The 11,461-nt window shown below is 37.5% G+C and overlaps 1 long non-coding RNA gene across 1 annotated transcript in view; it reads right to left on the bottom strand.

The window, feature by feature from the left end:
* Positions 1-4,587: 4,587 nt before the first annotated feature.
* LOC107512493 overlaps positions 4,588-11,461 on the bottom strand; it is a 43,882-nt gene continuing 37,008 nt past the window's right edge. Inside the window, exon 6 of the long non-coding RNA XR_001597302.2 lies at positions 4,588-10,923. This is a non-coding gene — a long non-coding RNA (uncharacterized LOC107512493). The remainder of the gene's footprint in view (positions 10,924-11,461) is intronic.

Below are 11,461 nucleotides of genomic sequence, written 5' to 3'. Positions count from 1 at the left end.
CCAGTTGACCTATCTATTAAAGAGCTGAAAGGGGTAGCAAGAGAAGGAAGGCGGGAGAGATCACAGAATCATGTAAACTGGAGGCCAGAGACGCATCAGTCGAAGATTCAAAGCTTTGGAGAGCACTGATGTCCACGTGGAAGGGAAAGAAGATGACAGTGAAGTAGAGAGATTTTAAGATACTTTTTCTATATTAAGAATGCATACTCCATACTAAAATCTGTTGAATTGTATGCCTTAAATGAAAATTGTATCTCAATAAAGGTATTTTTATAAAAAAAGAATGCACTGCAGAAAAAAAGCACACCTCATTTTGTCAGTTTATTGATAAACTAAAACAATATTTTAGAAATTCTAATTACTTCTTGAGTACTACGCCATTTCTGTTCATTCATTTTTACACAGAGACTGAGCCATGTGCAACTTAAATTATGTTTGGGTTCTAACCGACTAGAGAAAGAATCCTTAAAGATCCACTTGTCTCAGCTCTCATTTCTAAGTGAAATGAAGTGAAGCTGGGAGGTCGAGTAAGCTTTGTTGTCACACAGTAGTAAAGCTGGGAACCATGGAGGTCTGGTCCAGGTCTTTTGAAAACTACCACCCCACTTGCATTCAGCGCTCTTCCAGCTACTGTTTACAGAAAGCAACAATTTGAGGATAAACACGATTAGAACATGTAGTTATCATGTTCCGTCTAGTTTTCCTGACCTTTAGAACAAATCAGTCCCATCAGCTGCACACCATTGCCCAACTAATAGCCTAGGCCATGAAGATTCAGCCTTTCTGAGCCTAGAGAGTAATCAGTCCTCACAAGGCCAGTGTTGCCTTCATCTCCTTTTAAAGAGCAACAGGAAAATAACAATAGCTACCATTTATTGAAGACTTATCCATACATCAACTTGGGTAGAGCAGTCAGAGCCCTGTGACACTGGAATATGGAGAGTTCAATTTTTAAATAAGAATTGTAAAACTACTAGATGTCACTAATGTAAATAACACCCATCTGTGAGTCACATCATAAATTTACAAAGTTAATTATGGGATCACATCTCTGATGCTCTCCCAGGATGGCTCTGGCACCTGCAATGTGCAAGGCGCCGGTCTAGACATTTTACATATGGCGTCTCTTTTAATGCCCATAATAATTCTATTATGTGGATATTTATCACCCCATTTTGCAAATAAGAAAAAAAGTGAAGACATGATGGGAGCAGGACCAAATATGTAAAAGACAAGTTCTAACGTCAATACAATATCCTTAGGGCTCAAAGAGGGCGGTCTCATGATGGGACAGAAGGCCCCTTTCATTCCAGAAGACTCATCCGGTGCCTGTCATTCCATCATTCGCTTCATTAGTTTGTGACTTAAATACCCTTAATAGCCACCTGTGACATTAAAGAGAACATATACATTGATTAGAGTAGGTAAAGCTATGCTACAGAATAAACTGGAGTCCCAGTGGCCAACCATAACAAAAGTATTTCTTGCTCATGCAAAGTCTGATGCAGATGTTTGGGATACTTTAAGGGGGATAGAGATGAGATAAGGAGAGCATAGAAGATGGTACAGGATGTTTTAGAGTCACAGCACGTGGATCACGCAGGCCTGTAAGTACACTTCCGCCCACACTGCTGGTCAACCTAACAACCTACAGGGAAGCAGAGGAATGGGGGAGCACTATGACCTCCTCCACACTTCCAAAGAATTACAGCTTTGGTGAGTATCTGTTAGAACATTAGTCAACATTAGTCATTGAGGCATGTAGGTACTTTGGAAGATAAAACTAAATAAATAAATATTTTCCTGACAAGTTGACTGTAACAGAGCTCAATAAATTGACATATTTTCCAATTTATTTCTATCATAAAATTCAACAAGAAAACAACAAATTGGCCCCCAAAAGAAGTAATAAATCGAATTTGAGAATGCATAAAATTTTAAAATCAAATATTTAAAGAAAAAATATCTTTCATAAAAACATTAATAACTGTTGGTGCACAACCCAATTAAGCCAGAGGCTTGGCTTGAAACCCTCCTCTTCACTCAGTCTAATCACCACGTGCATTTGATTTTATCTCGAAATGCCTCTATCAAGTTCTTCACCTTCCCTTTATCCTTCTATTCCCATGGCCACAGCCTCAAACTTTCCCTCCTGGAGTATGACATGGCCTCCTAGGCAATCTCCCTGCATTCAGTCTTGCTCACTGCATCAAGCCCACCCTAGACAGCAGTGAAGCAGGAAACTGCAGGGTGCAAGGGAATCCTTTCAGAAGCTAATTGAATGTGCTGATTCCCAAGCTTCTCCGCAGAAATTCTGATTCAACAGATCTGGGGTGCAGTTTAGAATTCTGAATTTGTAACGTGCACTGAAGAAGATTTTAATGTGTATGATCTTTAAGAAACCTGCTCCAACCAAAATCTCAGCAAGAATACCAAATCTTAATTGCCAGTCTTCTGTTTAAATCAACTGGATGACTAGTCAGAGTCTGCTGGATAAATCCCAAGCCCCTTATCATGGAATATAAAGCCTCCACGACCGAGCCCTTGAATATCTTTCCAGACTCATATTCCACCTTTCTTCCTCAAACATTACATTTGCAGAACCACTAATGCCAAACTGTTTGAATGTTTTGAGCACACTGTATTGTTTCATGCCTCCACATCTTGGCACATGCTGTCTGACTACTCCGAGTTTCCTTGTGCATTGCCTTCCTGATAAACCATCATTTGCCTTCAATACTGAGCTCCTGTGAGTCATTTCCTTGGTTAATTTCCTCTACTAGGCCACCAAAGACAGAGTTAATTATGTCTCCCTCCTCTTTCCGTCCCTTGCCCGCTCATGACCTTTGTACATAATTCTAAGACTGCACATGTTTGTTTACATTCCTATCATTCCCTGTCTATTCCTCATTTCCTTGCTTCATCTCTGTGCCTGACACATAGAAAGCACTAAATAGATACTGTTGAATGATTGATAAATAGAAAAAGTAATCAATCAATAAGGGGGTGTGTGTATTTGTTTGCGTTTTAATTGTATGACTTAAGAACATAACTTACATCCTGAGGGCAACTATCAAGTAATAAAAAGAATGGGACATTGTGTTTCTATATGTATCTCTGGATCTTTGCACTTAACTCAAAGACCTCCTCTGGATTCTGAAAGCAGCTTGTAACAATTAAAAATGTAACATAAATACTGTAGTCTTGATCACCCCTAGGCAAACTAAAAAAACCTCTTTTGTATACATATTCAAAAGTTCAGGTAATGATCTCAAGCCTGCATATAACAATGTATTTAAATGTTGCTGCTTATATAATCTATTGTATAAAATTATCCCTCAAAGGAGAAAATGCCATCATAGACAGTAAAACTCTTAAACTTGCCAAAACACTACAGTCTAAAATAATTTTCTAACAGAGAAAGACAATGCTTCTTTTTAGCAGAAGAATGGAGTTATTACAAATGTACTCTTTCTGACATCAAAACAGGAAGAATAATCACTCGGCCTATATTTGTTGGCTTAGAGTTATTTAGATGTGGTAAAAAAAATACCTTCACTCTAGCCATAAACCTGTAAATCTTCCTTACAAAGATGAAAACTGTCCATAGCAATCAACAGTAACACCCCAAGTCTGACACTTCCAGACACGCAAATAACACAGTGCTGAATGGGCAGAGAACACTGTTAACAATAACCAGGAAATCACACAACCCACACTCCCTTCGCCTAGAGAACAAGCATCCTTAATGCAGTAATGGACCAAAACTCAAAAGTGTCCCAGAAATACACAATGTAAAGTTACAAATATGCCCCAGGAAGGGATAAGAATTTATAATGCACTTTTAAATCATATGTAGAGTAACTATACCTTAAAAAAAAAAAAAACCAAAAAGCACCAATTCCATGGAGAAATTGGAACTCTGATACATTGTTAGTTGGAATGCAAAGTGATGAGTTTCGGCAGTTTTTCAATTAGTTAGACAGAATTTTAACATGACCCATCAATTTTACTCCTATGTATATACACAAAAGAATCAAAAACAAGAGCTCAAACAGAATCTTACACACAAATGTTCACAGCAGTGTTATTCATACCAAAGGGTGGGAAAAACACGAATGTCCATCAACAGATGAATGGATAAACAAAATATAGCAGGCGCACACAAGCGAAGATTATTAAGCCTTATAAAAGAACAAGTACTGATACATACTACAACACTGAGGAACTCGGAAAACATTATGGTAAGTAATAGAAACCAGTCAAAAAAGGCCACATGTTTTATGATATCATTTATACAAAATATCCAGTATAGGTAAATTTATAGAGACAGAAAACAGATAAGTGGTTTCTGGGGTGAGTGAAAGAATGGGAGTGACTGCTTAATGTCTCTTACTTCTTCCTTCTGGGGTGATGAAAATGTCTAGAGCTAGACAGTGGTGAGTTTCATGACATTGTAAATGTCCTGAACAACACTGAATTCTACACTTTAAAATGGTTAAAATGCTGACTTTCATATGAATTTCACCACAATTAAAAAATCACTTGCAATTAAGTAATTTTTAAATACATGATATAATCCTGAGATATTCCATAGTAAAAATACTTTTCATTAAAGACTACTTATCAATACAAGCATTTTAAAATTGCTTGAATTATCAAATGTCAGCCTTAACTGTTATATTTCTAAATAAATTTACATTTTTCTCATTCCCTAGAATTTCAAAGAATCTAGAAAACAGAAGATATTTGGTGACTATTTGCTATATTGAACTGAAATGTAGCAATGCTGCAAAGTCAAGTAACACAAACCCAAAATTCATAACTTTATTACAGAAATTTACGATTAAATACTTAGAAGACCACACACTCTCAAAAGTGTGAGAAAAACTGATGTTCTGTTTTGAAAACCAATTCTCAAAGAATTACTGGCCTCTATCATTATTTGGCATTATGTATAAATAGAAGATTCATCAATGAAATTTACGTGGAGTGCTTATTATATGCGAAGCACAATTCTGGGCATCAGAAGTATGGAAGTTATTAAGGCAAGATTCTTGTCCTGAAGGATTGTATGAATAAAATGGAAACCATGCATGTTTTACATATTGCAATTTAATGTATGCCAGTAATGTCACCCCGGGACAGTAGACAGATGAACAGCCAACCACAGTCAACAGTTAAGTATAGATAAATAACTTGTTGCTATTATCTTTCTAAGTGGTATTTTAAGCAAAGCACCAATAAATCAGAATCATCATGCTGTCATCCAGACAACTGCTAAGAAACATGAGGCTGGATATTTGAGTTAGTAATTACATACTTCTGAACTGCTGAGCTCTGTTTTATTCATGCTTTGTCTCATCAATCCATCAGAATTAAGGAGACAGCCTACAAACGTCACATTGTAGGTTGTTATCACTAACAACTTTTTAATACACAGAACCCTGTACCTGGCACTATGGATGACTCAGAGTTAATGGATGACATCCCCACCTTTGTGTACTTTGCCATCTGACTGGGTAGGCAAAATGTCCGTCAGAACTATTTAAGAGCAATTAGAGGGTGACACAAGATCTAAACATGTATGAGTCAGGATAAATCACATTTCCAAGGGCTGTGAGAATGTGGAGTATGAGCTACTTACCTTGTAGCCACTGCCCTCTGATACAGCACAGGCTATGGTTTACATTCTCCCTTGAAGTTAAGAAACAACCCTAGCCTTGATTTATTTTCTTCATGTCACATGTAGGGGTTAGAGAAATACAATTTCGGACTCACTGTGTTGTCAGGTACTTAGGTATGCATTTTTATATTCAACTTCACAAAACCCATGTTAGTTTATCATCATCATCAATGCCATTTAACACTTGCCTAAGATCACACAGCAAATAAATGTGACAGTTGGAGAGGCGTCATTGAACCCAGATTTAATTTCCAAAATAATTTTTCCACACAATTTTGCTCCATGATGCTATATTCCTTAGACCATACTCTAAAAGTTGTTGCCTGAAAGTAATGGCTATTATCCAGAGGTGCTTCTCAGAATTGCCCCAAAAGTTTTTTTTCAAAATACAGATAATGAGAGCCATACCCCAGATATATCAGTCCAGACTGGGACATAGACATGTATATCTTAAAAATTCTCCCAAATAATTTTATACACTTGTCTGATTAAGAAGCTCTGCCTTTAAGTATGCTGCTGGAGGAAAACATTGATTACATAATTCGAGAACATCTTGCTACTGAAGAGCATGAATTTCCAGATTAAAAGGGCTAAGCAAATGCCTGGCCTAATTGATGATAATAGAGCACACCAAGGCACATCATTTCATAATGTCACAACACTGAGAAAATGAACTCTAAAGAGATTTTTTAAGTCACAAATAAAGAATATGGAATGAGAATAGTTTTAGACATCTCAACAACAATACTGGAAGCTAGAAGGTAAAAAAAAGGGGGGGGGGCTTCAAAATCAGAACATTATCTCCAATCTAGAATTTTACACCCTGCCAAACAATTAGTCAAATATGAAGGTAAGAAAAAAGCACCTTCAGACATTCAAGGTCTCCAAAAAATGACTTCTCACACACTTTTTTTTCAGTAAGGAGATTGTGTTCCACTAAAATGAAAGAGTAAGCAGAATGTGTTTAGAAAAAATAAGATGCGAGATCCTTTCTTAATGAAGGATCCAAAACAAAAGAGAGTAAAGTGAATCCCCGGACAGATGATAACAGGTGACATGAGACTGACAGGTGTGTTAACTCTGCTGTTGTTACCGAAAGCAGACAAAAACAACCTGTAAACAAAAGGGTATGGCTGTGTTTCAATAAAATTTATTTACAAAAACAGGTATCAGGCTGTTTTTGGTCCATGAGCCATAGTTTGCTGACTCCTGATAGAAGCACATAAAAAGCTCGATGAATTTATAAACATGGAAATTATTAATTCCAAGGAAAACAAAAAGTTGCATAGAGAAGTGACTGTTATCATGGCTCAGATAAATGGGGCTGACATTTATGCAATTACAATAATGTAACTACTGGATATTGATGCTACTAAAATAACACTATATCTATATATGAGAAGAATGGTAGAAAGGGAAATATGCAAATATGTGATAGAAGCAGGGGAGAAGAGTGAAAGGAAGCTAAGCCCCCATTTTTTATAGTAGGAAATAACATCTAAAATGGAATATCTAGAAGCAGCCAAGATGATTAACTTCTCAGTCCCAACTGAAGCGAAACTGTGCAGAGTAATGAAACAGGAGAGTGGGAATGAAGTGATGAAACACAAATGTGCCAAGCAATTGTGACCCAAGAGATCTTTAAAGCTCTTACTCAGAAGTCTTTTGGCTCTGCCCACATAAGGGAACTCCAAGGAAGGAGAGATAGACACCAAAAAAAAATCTCTAAAGCTTCTCTCTCATCAACACAGTGGGACAAAAAGATCTGATCCCTCAAAAAGAATTCATCTGCTAAAGAGAACAAGCCAAGCCATTAGAAGGAGAACTCTGGTGGTTCACATCCCTTGCCAGTTCTAGCAGAATATTACAGAGAAGCAAAACATCCCATAGAAACAAGTTATAAAGGCTCGGCTTAAAACCAGACCTAGAGCAAATGCACAAGTAAAGACCTGAATTAATAATAAAGGACTCAAGTTTAGAAGAGAATTCCCTAGGCTTTGTGGAATAAGAGCTTCAGGATCCTGACTCAAAATCTTCTCTATGCCACACAAGTTGCAGTTCTTACCACCTTCTTCGGGATGTCAGAACCCCTGCAGAGTCTTGACAATCATCTTTTGGCAATCTAGGTTCAGTTACTCCCATAATTGCTTTTGAAATCCTCATTAAACCTCAAAGTAAGGATTAATTCCAGATATTATTGTATTAAAATATGTAATAAAATAGTATCTAAAAATATTAACCTTTGTGGCTTCTTTTTATTTTTCACACTTCCTCAAACTCTTTCCTAGTCAGTCTGAGGCATCCACATTGCCTTACAGAGATTAGAACAGTTATATCAAGAATGAAGGAAGCAGGGAATGGAGTTTATATCATAATAACAGACTAGAGAGAGAACAGAGAAAGGCAAATGATTCTCTCTCCTTCTATCACGTTAATTGACAATTCTTTCGGCCGCAGTTGATGAAAAGTGGTGGTGGGGGATGACTTCTTGGATAAACAAAAGGCATGGACCTGCAGGAACCACATGGTAATACCAGGAAACCACACAGAAGCTGAGCTGTTACTCACCAACTACATATTGGCCAAGGTAAGGAGCTATAGAGTAAGTCTACCATCGACAAAGGCCTGCACATGATTCTTGAAGCGTCTAACAGACTGACACCCACTCACACCCAAAAGCATGCTCAATCCCATATGAACTGACCATAGCAGACATCCCAGGATAGTCACATGTCCATGACACCCAGAGGAGCAGCAAGTCATGAAATGAGAGCCCTTTGCAGCATGTGAACTTCAGTAAAACTAGACAGTTGTTTTACCCCAATCACAGACACCTGGACTAGGTAGGCTCTCTACTTGACTCCAGAGTTACCCAAGGAGGCACTCTTTAAGGAATTCAGTCTTAATGAGACTATTTTTGTCTATATATTTAAAAAGCTCATACCATGTGTGTGAAAATATGCATTCTCCAAGTTTCCACTTCTCTGTGTGAAATATATCAAGAGGTAAATGAGTTCCCCTAAGAAACAAGCTGTGAAATTGAAAGACTTGGTTAGTCTCTGATTTGAATGAAGGGCTCATTAACAAGAGTCCCACTGGTACTCCATAAATGCTCATATGAGACAGTTACTTGACAGTGACCTGAACATCTAAAACAACAGAAAAGGAGCAATGCTTCCCTTTGGGTACTTGGTACCTCTAAATATTTATGTGCTGTTCTCATAAGAAAGTGGTTTTTTTTTAAGGGAGTCAACACCACTACATTTATAAGCAAAGGTTAAGTTTTACTGAGTCCTGGCATCTTGGTTCAATCTTTACCTATAATTTATAGCCAGCACTGCATTGTCAGCTTAAAGCTATGACATCCTTGTTAAGCTCCACCCTCAAAATGTCATAAATATATAGGAATCTAAGGTCAACAATCCTTTACTTATTTATTTAGGAATTTTCTCAGGGAAAATGATACAGTAGCCCTTTTAAAACAGAACAGGCAACAATCTGGCAATAAATCTACTGAATCAAGAACGTGAGGGCTCAGACCTTTTCTAACAGCAAGTGGAAGATGCCACCTAACAAGACACCTGCTTACTCTTTAATGCTTGTGAGAGGATTATGTGTCCATGTGGCACCAGATAAGAAAGATGGTTCCAGATGATGGACTAGAGTTGAAAGAACCAACACAGCCACCAAGTCCTGGAATGTTGTGGCTCCAGGGACAAACAGTGCGAGTGTAGCCATGTGGGTTATAGACACCAGCTATAGGGAAGATGGGCTGATTTGTGTCTGAGGCAGCGCTTAACAAATTTCTGGGTACCTTTCACAACCTTACCAAACTAGCTGTTCCAAACACAACAGCTGAGTTATCTGATTTAAACAGACTAAGTTATTAAGTCTTATCAAAATGGGGAGTTGCTGCCATGATAACAAGCTATGAAACATAGTCAAAATGTTGGTAAGGACTTAAAGCAAGTACTGGGAAGAAAATGGAACAAAGGGTACTCAGAAGGGAGCAGAATGGAAGCCATGGTGAAGAAGAGAGAATATTTTCATGAATGTATAAGTTCTGAAAAGCAATTACAGACTTTAGGGCTGCAAAGATTCTTAGAGATTACTTAACTCGAGCCTCTCGTTTTTAATATGTGAAGAAAATGACACCCAGGAAAGTTATAACTTATTCAACATCATATGAGTTTTCTTTGTTTCCTGTTTAGACTCTACCATACTACTTTGGCCTCTTCTACTTAAGTTTATCAAGGACACTAACTTTAGCCTTCTAAGTTATCCCTGCATTCCATAATCTTTTCTAGTGGATAATTTCAAGAGTATAAACTCTGGCCTCTTTGGCCTCCTTCCTACAAGTCGACCCTTTCTTTCTAGTTCCCACACACCACACTGAGCAAGTAAATACTAATGTAACACATTTCTCTTCATGACTTCGCAAAGTAAATAGGTAGCCAGATCTACCAGCAAATCATGGATTGCTCGAAAAATGAAAGGAGAGAAATGTAAGCATCACTCCTTGGGGAGGATAAAATTCACTTCTAAAGGAAGGTGATGGGCTAACATGATATACATACTACAAAAAAGATCTGCCAAACCAGGTGGGTCTGCTGGTGGGAGAAAAAACCCACACTACATGGTTAGTCTTGGGTGGGTGATTCACAAACATCAAGTGGTAATGAATCTGAGAAAGTCATATGGGTAACTACATCTCATTTTTGGTGATATAAATGCCCTTCATTCTTTCAGCAAATATTTATCGAACACCTACTCTGTGCCTAGAACTGACTTTACACTGAAGATATAGTGGTGGAAAAGCCCTTGCTCTTAGTCACTTAAACAAAGTCACAACCTTCTGACCCTTTCTTCCACAGCCCCTCTGTTACTCAGCATCCTATGTCCTTTCAGATTATCTCTTTAATCCCTGAACCCTTTGTTTGATGCTTGCTTCCAGAGACAGTACATTAGTCCAGGCCTTTATCATCTCAGGCCTAAACCAGTTTTTCGAACTGCTCTCCCAATCTTGTTGCAATCTAAAATGTACAATAACAGCTTCAAAAATCCTGTATTTTGGGATTTTTCGTTTGTTTGTTTGTTTTTGTTTTTGTTGTTGTTGTTGTTGTTGTTAGTGCAATTCTCAAAAGCTTCACAAATCTTACCTCAAACTCCTGACTGCCATGTCCCAGCCCCCAAGTTCTGGCTCCATGTCTTCTGTCTAAATTTAATTAATAGGAATCCTGTTCAGAAGCAATTTTAAAGTGCATTAATGTTTTTGACCACATTTTCTGTAAGTTTACACAATGAGAGAAAAGATTCATGTGACATGCAATTTTTTATTTATGTAGGTTAAGCTCTTGGAAAAGTTATTTTAAATTAACATAAAGTAAATAGACTTTAATTATTCCACAGAAACAATGTTATGATAAATATGTTTACTCTATATTGGGAAAAGTGCTGTAAGTCGAAACAATGATAGGATTTACTTTTCTGCAGGAATAGGTATATGTCCAACCAAACACCTACTGAGCACCTCTTTGTGGAACCCACGCTCACTATCTATCACCAACTGTAAGTTAACCTGCCTGTGCAGGATAAAACATAAAGATGTCTAAAGTATATGTGAGCAATCAAAGTAATACAATCACAAGAATGCACTTAATGTGATACACTATCAAAACTTACTACGTAATTATCTTTGCTTACTTGATAGCTTCCACTTTATTTTCACTGCAATGAAGCAGAAGGCGAGCAGCACCTTCACCAAGGACGTGGAAT

This window comes from Rousettus aegyptiacus, unplaced genomic scaffold (assembly GCF_014176215.1).
Source record: "Rousettus aegyptiacus isolate mRouAeg1 unplaced genomic scaffold, mRouAeg1.p scaffold_m13_p_16, whole genome shotgun sequence".
NCBI classification, from domain to species: domain Eukaryota; kingdom Metazoa; phylum Chordata; class Mammalia; order Chiroptera; family Pteropodidae; genus Rousettus; species Rousettus aegyptiacus.
This window is presented reverse-complemented; position numbering and strand designations above follow the sequence as displayed.